Below are 16,795 nucleotides of genomic sequence, written 5' to 3' on the forward strand. Positions count from 1 at the left end.
TACACACACACACACCACCTCTGATACACACATACACAACGCCTCTGGTACACACACACACACCGCCTCTGATACACACAAACACACACCGCCTCTGATACACACACACACACACTCCTTCTGATACACACATACACAACGCCTCTGGTACACACACACACAACGCCTCTGATACACACACACACACCGCCTCTGATACACACATACACACCGCCTCTGATACACATACACACAACGCCTCTGATACACACACACACACCGCCTCTGATACACATACACACACCGCCTCTGATACACACACACACACCGCCTCTGAGACACACACACACACCGCCTCTGATACACACACACACACACCGCCTCTGATACACACACACACACCGCCTCTGATACTGATACATACACCGCCTCTGATAAACACACCGCCTCTGACACACACACACACACCGCCTCTGATACACACACACACACCGCCTCTGATACACACACACACACCGCATCTGATACTGATACATACACCGCCTCTGATAAACACACCGCCTCTGATACACACACACACACCACCTCTGATACTGATACATAAACCGCCTCTGATAAACACACCGCCTCTGATACACACACACACACACACACCGCCTCTGATACACACACACACATCGCCTCTGATACACACACACACACCACATCTGATACTGATACATACACCGCCTCTGATAAACACACCGCCTCTGATACACACACACACACACCGCCTCTGATACACACACACACACCGCCTCTGATACACACACACACACCGCATCTGATACTGATACATACACCGCCTCTGATAAACACACCGCCTCTGACACACACACACACACACACACCGCCTCTGATACACACACACACACACCGCCTCTGACACACGCACACACACCGCCTCTGATACACACATACACACCGCCTCTGGTACAAACACAAACACAGCCTCTGATGCACACACACACACCGCCTCTGATACTGATACATAAACCGCCTCTGATAAACACACCGCCTCTGATACACACACACACTGCCTCTTACACACGCACACACACCGCCTTTGATACACAGACACGCCGCCTCTGATACACACACACACACGTCGCCTCTGATACACACACACATACTGCCTCTGATACAAACACACAATGCCTCTGACACATCCACACACACCGCCTTTGATACACAGACACGCCGCCTCTGATACACACACACACACACCGCCTCTGATACACACAAACAATGCCTCTGACACACACACACACCGCCTCTGATACACACACACCTCCTCTGATACACACACCGCCTCTGATACACACACACACCGCCTCTGATACACACACACACTGCCTCTGACACACACACACACACACACCGCCTCTGATACACACACACACTGACTCTGACACACATACACACCGCCTCTGGTACACACACACACACACCTCCTCTGATACACACACCGCCTCTGACACACACACACACCGCCTCTGATACACACACACACACCGCCTCTGATACACACATACACCTCCTCTGATACACACACCGCCTCTGACACACACACACACACACACCGCCTCTGACACACACACACTCACCGCCTCTGACACACTGCACACACCGCCTCTGATACACACACACACACACCGCCTCTGATACACACACACACCGCCTCTGATACACACACACACACACAGCCTCTGATACACACACACACACACCGCCTCTGATACACACATACACAACGCCTCTGATACACACATACACAACGCCTCTGATACACACAAACACACACCGCCTCTGATACACACACACACACTCCTTCTGATACACACATACACAACGCCTCTGGTACACACACACCTCCTCTGATACACACACCGCCTCTGATACACACACACACCGCCTCTGATACACACACACACTGCCTCTGACACACACACACACACACCGCCTCTGATACACACACACACTGACTCTGACACACATACACACCGCCTCTGGTACACACACACACACACCTCCTCTGATACACACACCGACTCTGACACACACACTCACCGCCTCTGACACACATACACACCGCCTCTGGTACACACACACACACCGCCTCTGATACATATACACACACACCGCCTCTGATACACATGCACAAACAGCCTCTGATGCACACACACACACCGCCTTTGATACACACACACACCGCCTCTGATACACACACACATACCGCCTCTGATACACACACACACAGCCTCTGATACACACACACACACCGCCTCTGATACACACACACACACACACAGCCACTGATACACACACACACACCGCCTCTGATACATACACACACTGCGTCTGATACACACACCGCCTCTGATACACACACACATCGCCTCTGATACGCACACACCACCTCTGATACACACACACACACCGCCTCTGATAGACACACACACCTCCTCTGATACACACACCTCCTCTGATACACACACCGCCTCTGATACGCACACACCACCTCTTATACACACACACCGCCTCTGATAGACACACACACCTCCTCTGATACACACACCGCCTCTGATACACACACACACACTGCCTCTGATACACACACACACACCGCCTCTTATACACACACACACACGGCCTCTGATACACACACCGCCTCTGATACACACACACACACACCACCTCTGGTACACACACACACACACGTCGCCTCTGATACACACACACACCGCCTCTGATACACACACACACCGCCTCTGATACACACACACACACACCACCTCTGGTACACACACACACACACGTCGCCTCTGATACACACACACACCACCTCTGATACACACACACACCTCCTCTGATACACACACAGCACCTCTGATACACACACACACCGCCTCTGATACACACATACACCTCCTCTGATACACACACCGCCTCTGACACACACACACACACACCGCCTCTGACACACACACACTCACCGCCTCTGACACACTGCACACACCGCCTCTGATACACACACACACACACCGCCTCTGATACACACACACACCGCCTCTGATACACACACACACACAGCCTCTGATACACACACACACACTCCTTCTGATACACACATACACAACGCCTCTGGTACACACACACACACCGCCTCTGATACATACACAAACACCGCCTCTGATACACATACATACACCGCCTCTGATACACACATACACACCGCCTCTGATACACACACACACACCGCCTCTGATACACACACACACACCACCTCTGATACACACATACACAACGCCTCTGATACACACAAACACACACCGCCTCTGATACACACACACACACACTCCTTCTGATACACACATACACAACGCCTCTGGTACACACATACACACCGCCTCTGATACACACACACACAACGCCTCTGATACACACATACACACCGCCTCTGATACACATACACACAACGCCTCTGATACACACACACACACCGCCTCTGATACACATACACACACCGCCTCTGATACACACACACACACCGCCTCTGATACACACACACACACCGCCTCTGATACACACACACACACACCGCCTCTGATACACACACACACACCGCCTCTGATACTGATACATACACCGCCTCTGATAAACACACCGCCTCTGATAAACACACACACACACACCGCCTCTGATACACACACACACACCGCCTCTGATACACACACACACACCGCATCTGATACTGATACATACACCGCCTCTGATAAACACACCGCCTCTGATACACACACACACACCACCTCTGATACTGATACATACACCGCCTCTGATAAACACACCGCCTCTGATACACACACACACACACCGCCTCTGATACACATACACACACACCGCCTCTGATACACACACACACACCACATCTGATACTGATACATACACCGCCTCTGATAAACACACCGCCTCTGATACACACACACACACACCGCCTCTGATATTGATACATACACCGCCTCTGATAAACACACCGCCTCTGATACACACACACACACACACCGCCTCTGATACACACACACACACCGCCTCTGATACACACACACACACCGCATCTGATACTGATACATACACCGCCTCTGATAAACACACCGCCTCTGACACACACACACACACACACCGCCTCTGATACACACACACACACACCGCCTCTGACACACGCACACACACCGCCTCTGATACACACATACACACCGCCTCTGGTACAAACACAAACACAGCCTCTGATGCACACACACACACACCGCCTCTGATACTGATACATACACCGCCTCTGATAAACACACCGCCTCTGATACACACACACACTGCCTCTTACACACGCACACACACCGCCTTTGATACACAGACACGCCGCCTCTGATACACACACACACACGTCGCCTCTGATACACACACACATACTGCCTCTGATACACACACACAATGCCTCTGACACATCCACACACACCGCCTTTGATACACAGACACGCCGCCTCTGATACACACAAACACACACACCGCCTCTGATACACACAAACAATGCCTCTGACACACACACACACCGCCTCTGATACACACACACCTCCTCTGATACACACACCGCCTCTGATACACACACACACCGCCTCTGATACACACACACACTGCCTCTGACACACACACACACACCGCCTCTGATACACACACACACTGACTCTGACACACATACACACCGCCTCTGGTACACACACACACACACCTCCTCTGATACACACACCGCCTCTGACACACACACTCACCGCCTCTGACACACATACACACCGCCTCTGGTACACACACACACACCGCCTCTGATACACATACACACACACCGCCTCTGATACACATGCACAAACAGCCTCTGATGCACACACACACACCGCCTTTGATACACACACACACCGCCTCTGATACACACACACATACCGCCTCTGATACACATACACACAGCCTCTGATACACACACACACACCGCCTCTGATACACACACACACACACACAGCCTCTGATACACACACACACACCGCCTCTGATACATACACACACTGCGTCTGATACACACACCGCCTCTGATACACACACACATCGCCTCTGATACGCAGACACCACCTCTGATACAAACAAACACACCGCCTCTGATAGACACACACACCTCCTCTGATACACACACCTCCTCTGATACACACACCGCCTCTGATACGCACACACCACCTCTTATACACACACACCGCCTCTGATAGACACACACACCTCCTCTGATACACACACCGCCTCTGATACACACACACACACTGCCTCTGATACACACACACACACACCGCCTCTTATACACACACACACACGGCCTCTGATACACACACCGCCTCTGATACACACACACACACACCACCTCTGGTACACATACACACACACGTCGCCTCTGATACACACACACACCGCCTCTGATACACACACACACCGCCTCTGATACACACACACACACACCACCTCTGATACACACACACACCTCCTCTGATACACACACAGCACCTCAGATACACACACACACTGCCTCTGATACACACACACACACCGCCTCTGATACACACATACACCTCCTCTGATACACACACCGCCTCTGACACACACACACACACACCGCCTCTGACACACACACACTCACCGCCTCTGACACACTGCACACACCGCCTCTGATACACACACACACACACCGCCTCTGATACACACACACACCGCCTCTGATACACACACACACACACAGCCTCTGATACACACACACACACTCCTTCTGATACACACATACACAACGCCTCTGGTACACACACACACACCGCCTCTGATACATACACACACACCGCCTCTGATACACATACATACACCGCCTCTGATACACACATACACACCGCCTCTGATACACACACACACACCGCCTCTGATACACACAAACACACACCGCCTCTGATACACACACACACACCACCTCTGATACACACATACACAACGCCTCTGGTACACACACACACACCGCCTCTGATACACACAAACACACACCGCCTCTGATACACACACACACACACTCCTTCTGATACACACATACACAACGCCTCTGGTACACACATACACACCGCCTCTGATACACACACACACACCGCCTCTGATACACACATACACACCGCCTCTGATACACATACACACAACGCCTCTGATACACACACACACACCGCCTCTGATACACACAAACACACACCGCCTCTGATACACACACACACACCGCCTCTGATACACACACACACACCGCCTCTGATACACACACACACACACCGCCTCTGATACACACACACACACCGCCTCTGATACTGATACATACACCGCCTCTGATAAACACACCGCCTCTGATACACACACACACACACACCGCCTCTGATACACACACACACACCGCCTCTGATACACACACACACACCGCATCTGATACTGATACATACACCGCCTCTGATAAACACACCGCCTCTGATACACACACACACACCACCTCTGATACTGATACATACACCGCCTCTGATAAACACACCGCCTCTGATACACACACACACACACACCGCCTCTGATACACACACACACACCACATCTGATACTGATACATACACCGCCTCTGATAAACACACCGCCTCTGATACACACACACAAACACCGCCTCTGATACACATACACACACACCGCCTCTGATACACACACACACACCACATCTGATACTGATACATACACCGCCTCTGATAAACACACCGCCTCTGATACACACACACACACACCGCCTCTGATATTGATACATATACCGCCTCTGATAAACACACCGCCTCTGATACACACACACACACACACCGCCTCTGATACACACACACACACCGCCTCTGATACACACACACACACCGCATCTGATACTGATACATACACCGCCTCTGATAAACACACCGCCTCTGACACACACACACACACACACCGCCTCTGATACACACACACACACACCGCCTCTGACACACGCACACACACCGCCTCTGATACACACATACACACCGCCTCTGGTACAAACACAAACACAGCCTCTGATGCACACACACACCGCCTCTGATACTGATACATACACCGCCTCTGATAAACACACCGCCTCTGATACACACACACACTGCCTCTTACACACGCACACACACCGCCTTTGATACACAGACACGCCGCCTCTGATACACACACACACACGTCGCCTCTGATACACACACACATACTGCCTCTGATACACACACACAATGCCTCTGACACATCCACACACACCGCCTTTGATACACAGACACGCCGCCTCTGATACACACACACACACACACCGCCTCTGATACACACAAACAATGCCTCTGACACACACACACACCGCCTCTGGTACACACACACACACACCTCCTCTGATACACACACCGCCTCTGACACACACACTCACCGCCTATGATACACACACAGCACCTCTGATACACACACCGCCTCTGATACACACACACACCGCCTCTGATACACACACACACTGCCTCTGACACACACACACACACACACCGCCTCTGATACACACACACACTGACTCTGACACACATACACACCGCCTCTGGTACACACACACACACACCTCCTCTGATACACACACCGCCTCTGACACACACACACACCGCCTCTGATACACACACACACACCGCCTCTGATACACACATACACCTCCTCTGATACACACACCGCCTCTGACACACACACACACACACACCGCCTCTGACACACACACACTCACCGCCTCTGACACACTGCACACACCGCCTCTGATACACACACACACACACCGCCTCTGATACACACACACACCGCCTCTGATACACACACACACACACAGCCTCTGATACACACACACACACCGCCTCTGATACACACATACACAACGCCTCTGATACACACATACACAACGCCTCTGATACACACAAACACACACCGCCTCTGATACACACACACACACTCCTTCTGATACACACATACACAACGCCTCTGGTACACACACACACACCGCCTCTGATACATACACACACACCGCCTCTGATACACATACATACACCGCCTCTGATACACACATACACACCGCCTCTGATACACACACACACACCGCCTCTGATACACACAAACACACACCGCCTCTGATACACACACACACACCACCTCTGATACACACATACACAACGCCTGTGGTACACACACACACACCGCCTCTGATACACACAAACACACACCGCCTCTGATACACACACACACACACTCCTTCTGATACACACATACACAACGCCTCTGGTACACACACACACAACGCCTCTGATACACACACACACACCGCCTCTGATACACACATACACACCGCCTCTGATACACATACACACAACGCCTCTGATACACACACACACACCGCCTCTGATACACACAAACACACACCGCCTCTGATACACACACACACACCGCCTCTGATACACACACACACACCGCCTCTGATACACACACACACACACCGCCTCTGATACACACACACACACCGCCTCTGATACTGATACATACACCGCCTCTGATAAACACACCGCCTCTGATACACACACACACACACACCGCCTCTGATACACACACACACACCGCCTCTGATACACACACACACACCGCATCTGATACTGATACATACACCGCCTCTGATAAACACACCGCCTCTGATACACACACACACACCACCTCTGATACTGATACATACACCGCCTCTGATAAACACACCGCCTCTGATACACACACACACACACACCGCCTCTGATACACACACACACACCACATCTGATACTGATACATACACCGCCTCTGATAAACACACCGCCTCTGATACACACACACAAACACCGCCTCTGATACACATACACACACACCGCCTCTGATACACACACACACACCACATCTGATACTGATACATACACCGCCTCTGATAAACACACCGCCTCTGATACACACACACACACACCGCCTCTGATATTGATACATATACCGCCTCTGATAAACACACCGCCTCTGATACACACACACACACACACCGCCTCTGATACACACACACACACCGCCTCTGATACACACACACACACCGCATCTGATACTGATACATACACCGCCTCTGATAAACACACCGCCTCTGACACACACACACACACACACCGCCTCTGATACACACACACACACACCGCCTCTGACACACGCACACACACCGCCTCTGATACACACATACACACCGCCTCTGGTACAAACACAAACACAGCCTCTGATGCACACACACACCGCCTCTGATACTGATACATACACCGCCTCTGATAAACACACCGCCTCTGATACACACACACACTGCCTCTTACACACGCACACACACCGCCTTTGATACACAGACACGCCGCCTCTGATACACACACACACACGTCGCCTCTGATACACACACACATACTGCCTCTGATACACACACACAATGCCTCTGACACATCCACACACACCGCCTTTGATACACAGACACGCCGCCTCTGATACACACACACACACACACCGCCTCTGATACACACAAACAATGCCTCTGACACACACACACACCGCCTCTGGTACACACACACACACACCTCCTCTGATACACACACCGCCTCTGACACACACACTCACCGCCTATGATACACACACAGCACCTCTGATACACACACCGCCTCTGATACACACACACACCGCCTCTGATACACACACACACTGCCTCTGACACACACACACACACACACCGCCTCTGATACACACACACACTGACTCTGACACACATACACACCGCCTCTGGTACACACACACACACACCTCCTCTGATACACACACCGCCTCTGACACACACACACACCGCCTCTGATACACACACACACACCGCCTCTGATACACACATACACCTCCTCTGATACACACACCGCCTCTGACACACACACACACACACACCGCCTCTGACACACACACACTCACCGCCTCTGACACACTGCACACACCGCCTCTGATACACACACACACACACCGCCTCTGATACACACACACACCGCCTCTGATACACACACACACACACAGCCTCTGATACACACACACACACCGCCTCTGATACACACATACACAACGCCTCTGATACACACATACACAACGCCTCTGATACACACAAACACACACCGCCTCTGATACACACACACACACTCCTTCTGATACACACATACACAACGCCTCTGGTACACACACACACACCGCCTCTGATACATACACACACACCGCCTCTGATACACATACATACACCGCCTCTGATACACACATACACACCGCCTCTGATACACACACACACACCGCCTCTGATACACACAAACACACACCGCCTCTGATACACACACACACACCACCTCTGATACACACATACACAACGCCTCTGGTACACACACACACACCGCCTCTGATACACACAAACACACACCGCCTCTGATACACACACACACACACTCCTTCTGATACACACATACACAACGCCTCTGGTACACACACACACAACGCCTCTGATACACACACACACACCGCCTCTGATACACACATACACACCGCCTCTGATACACATACACACAACGCCTCTGATACACACACACACACCGCCTCTGATACACATACACACACCGCCTCTGATACACACACACACACCGCCTCTGAGACACACACACACACCGCCTCTGATACACACACACACACACCGCCTCTGATACACACACACACACCGCCTCTGATACTGATACATACACCGCCTCTGATAAACACACCGCCTCTGACACACACACACACACCGCCTCTGATACACACACACACACCGCCTCTGATACACACACACACACCGCATCTGATACTGATACATACACCGCCTCTGATAAACACACCGCCTCTGATACACACACACACACCACCTCTGATACTGATACATAAACCGCCTCTGATAAACACACCGCCTCTGATACACACACACACACACACCGCCTCTGATACACACACACACATCGCCTCTGATACACACACACACACCACATCTGATACTGATACATACACCGCCTCTGATAAACACACCGCCTCTGATACACACACACACACACCGCCTCTGATACACACACACACACCGCCTCTGATACACACACACACACCGCATCTGATACTGATACATACACCGCCTCTGATAAACACACCGCCTCTGACACACACACACACACACACACCGCCTCTGATACACACACACACACACCGCCTCTGACACACGCACACACACCGCCTCTGATACACACATACACACCGCCTCTGGTACAAACACAAACACAGCCTCTGATGCACACACACACACCGCCTCTGATACTGATACATACACCGCCTCTGATAAACACACCGCCTCTGATACACACACACACTGCCTCTTACACACGCACACACACCGCCTTTGATACACAGACACGCCGCCTCTGATACACACACACACACGTCGCCTCTGATACACACACACATACTGCCTCTGATACAAACACACAATGCCTCTGACACATCCACACACACCGCCTTTGATACACAGACACGCCGCCTCTGATACACACACACACACACCGCCTCTGATACACACAAACAATGCCTCTGACACACACACACACCGCCTCTGATACACACACACCTCCTCTGATACACACACCGCCTCTGATACACACACACACCGCCTCTGATACACACACACACTGCCTCTGACACACACACACACACACACCGCCTCTGATACACACACACACTGACTCTGACACACATACACACCGCCTCTGGTACACACACACACACACCTCCTCTGATACACACACCGCCTCTGACACACACACACACCGCCTCTGATACACACACACACACCGCCTCTGATACACACATACACCTCCTCTGATACACACACCGCCTCTGACACACACACACACACACACCGCCTCTGACACACACACACTCACCGCCTCTGACACACTGCACACACCGCCTCTGATACACACACACACACACCGCCTCTGATACACACACACACCGCCTCTGATACACACACACACACACAGCCTCTGATACACACACACACACACCGCCTCTGATACACACATACACAACGCCTCTGATACACACATACACAACGCCTCTGATACACACAAACACACACCGCCTCTGATACACACACACACACTCCTTCTGATACACACATACACAACGCCTCTGGTACACACACACCTCCTCTGATACACACACCGCCTCTGATACACACACACACCGCCTCTGATACACACACACACTGCCTCTGATACACACAAACACACACCGCCTCTGATACACACACACACACTCCTTCTGATACACACATACACAACGCCTCTGGTACACACACACCTCCTCTGATACACACACCGACTCTGACACACACACTCACCGCCTCTGACACACATACACACCGCCTCTGGTACACACACACACACCGCCTCTGATACATATACACACACACCGCCTCTGATACACATGCACAAACAGCCTCTGATGCACACACACACACCGCCTTTGATACACACACACACCGCCTCTGATACACACACACATACCGCCTCTGATACACACACACACAGCCTCTGATACACACACACACACAGCCACTGATACACACACACACACCGCCTCTGATACATACACACACTGCGTCTGATACACACACCGCCTCTGATACACACACACATCGCCTCTGATACGCACACACCACCTCTGATACACACACACACACCGCCTCTGATAGACACACACACCTCCTCTGATACACACACCTCCTCTGATACACACACCGCCTCTGATACGCACACACCACCTCTTATACACACACACCGCCTCTGATAGACACACACACCTCCTCTGATACACACACCGCCTCTGATACACACACACACACTGCCTCTGATACACACACACACACCGCCTCTTATACACACACACACACGGCCTCTGATACACACACCGCCTCTGATACACACACACACACACCACCTCTGGTACACACACACACACACGTCGCCTCTGATACACACACACACCGCCTCTGATACACACACACACCGCCTCTGATACACACACACACACACCACCTCTGGTACACACACACACACACGTCGCCTCTGATACACACACACACCACCTCTGATACACACACACACCTCCTCTGATACACACACAGCACCTCTGATACACACACACACCGCCTCTGATACACACATACACCTCCTCTGATACACACACCGCCTCTGACACACACACACACACACCGCCTCTGACACACACACACTCACCGCCTCTGACACACTGCACACACCGCCTCTGATACACACACACACACACCGCCTCTGATACACACACACACCGCCTCTGATACACACACACACACAGCCTCTGATACACACACACACACTCCTTCTGATACACACATACACAACGCCTCTGGTACACACACACACACCGCCTCTGATACATACACAAACACCGCCTCTGATACACATACATACACCGCCTCTGATACACACATACACACCGCCTCTGATACACACACACACACCGCCTCTGATACACACACACACACCACCTCTGATACACACATACACAACGCCTCTGATACACACAAACACACACCGCCTCTGATACACACACACACACACTCCTTCTGATACACACATACACAACGCCTCTGGTACACACATACACACCGCCTCTGATACACACACACACAACGCCTCTGATACACACATACACACCGCCTCTGATACACATACACACAACGCCTCTGATACACACACACACACCGCCTCTGATACACATACACACACCGCCTCTGATACACACACACACACCGCCTCTGATACACACACACACACCGCCTCTGATACACACACACACACACCGCCTCTGATACACACACACACACCGCCTCTGATACTGATACATACACCGCCTCTGATAAACACACCGCCTCTGATAAACACACACACACACACCGCCTCTGATACACACACACACACCGCCTCTGATACACACACACACACCGCATCTGATACTGATACATACACCGCCTCTGATAAACACACCGCCTCTGATACACACACACACACCACCTCTGATACTGATACATACACCGCCTCTGATAAACACACCGCCTCTGATACACACACACACACACACCGCCTCTGATACACACACACACATCGCCTCTGATACACACACACACACCACATCTGATACTGATACATACACCGCCTCTGATAAACACACCGCCTCTGATACACACACACAGACACCGCCTCTGATACACATACACACACATCGCCTCTGATACACACACACACACCACATCTGATACTGATACATACACCTCCTCTGATAAACACACCGCCTCTGATACACACACACACACACCGCCTCTGATATTGATACATACACCGCCTCTGATAAACACACCGCCTCTGATACACACACACACGCCGCATCTGATACTGATACATACACCGCCTCTGATAAACACACCGCCTCTGACACACACACACACACACACACCGCCTCTGATACACACACACACACACCGCCTCTGACACACGCACACACACCGCCTCTGATACACACATACACACCGCCTCTGGTACAAACACAAACACAGCCTCTGATGCACACACACACACACCGCCTCTGATACTGATACATACACCGCCTCTGATAAACACACCGCCTCTGATACACACACACACACACACCGCCTCTGATACACACACAAACACCGCCTCTGATACACACACACACACCGCATCTGATACTGATACATACACCGCCTCTGATAAACACACCGCCTCTGATACACACACACACACCACCTCTGATACTGATACATACACCGCCTCTGATAAACACACCGCCTCTGATACACACACACACACACACCGCCTCTGATACACACACACACATCGCCTCTGATACACACACACACACCACATCTGATACTGATACATACACCGCCTCTGATAAACACACCGCCTCTGATACACACACACACACCGCCTCTGATACACATACACACACACCGCCTCTGATACACACACACACACCACATCTGATACTGATACATACACCGCCTCTGATAAACACACCGCCTCTGATACACACACACACACACCGCCTCTGATATTGATACATACACCGCCTCTGATAAACACACCGCCTCTGATACACACACACACACACACCGCCTCTGATACACACACACACACCGCCTCTGATACACACACACACACCGCATCTGATACTGATACATACACCGCCTCTGATAAACACAATTCCTCTGACACACACACACACACACACCGCCTCTGATACACACACACACAAACCGCCTCTGACACACGCACACACACCGCCTCTGATACACACATACACACCGCCTCTGGTACAAACACAAACACAGCCTCTGATGCACACACACACACCGCCTCTGATACTGATACATACACCACCTCTGATAAACACACCGCCTCTGATACACACACACACTGCCTCTTACACACGCACACACACCGCCTTTGATACACAGACACGCAGCCTCTGATACACACAAACACACGTCGCCTCTGATACACACACACATACTGCCTCTGATACACACACACAATGCCTCTGACACATCCACACACACCGCCTTTGATACACAGACACGCCGCCTCTGATACACACACACACACACACCGCCTCTGATACACACAAACAATGCCTCTGACACACACACACACCGCCTCTGATACACACACAGCTCCTCTGATACACACACACACACCGCCTCTGATACACACACACACTGACTCTGACACACATACACACCGCCTCTGGTACACACACACACACACCTCCTCTGATACACACACCACCTCTGACACACACACTCACCGCCTCTGACACACATACACACCGCCTCTGGTACACACACACACACCGCCTCTGATACACATACACACACACCGCCTCTGATACACATGCACAAACAGCCTCTGATGCACACACACACACCGCCTTTGATACACACACACACCGCCTCTGATACACACACACATACCGCCTCTGATACACACACACACAGCCTCTGATACACACACACACACCGCCTCTGATACACACACACACACACACAGCCTCTGATACACACACACACTGCCTCTGATACATACACACACTGCGTCTGATACACACACCGCCTCTGATACACACACACATCGCCTCTGATACGCACACACCACCTCTGATACACACACACACACCGCCTCTGATAGACACACACACCTCCTCTGATACACACACCTCCTCTGATACACACACCGCCTCTGATACGCACACACCACCTCTTATACACACACACCGCCTCTGATAGACACACACACCTCCTCTGATACACACACCGCCTCTGATACACACACACACACTGCCTCTGATACACACACACACACACCGCCTCTTATACACACACACACACGGCCTCTGATACACACACCGCCTCTGATACACACACACACACACCACCTCT

Source organism: Salvelinus fontinalis, chromosome 16 (assembly GCF_029448725.1).
Source record: "Salvelinus fontinalis isolate EN_2023a chromosome 16, ASM2944872v1, whole genome shotgun sequence".
In the NCBI taxonomy this organism is placed as follows: Eukaryota; Metazoa; Chordata; class Actinopteri; order Salmoniformes; family Salmonidae; genus Salvelinus; species Salvelinus fontinalis.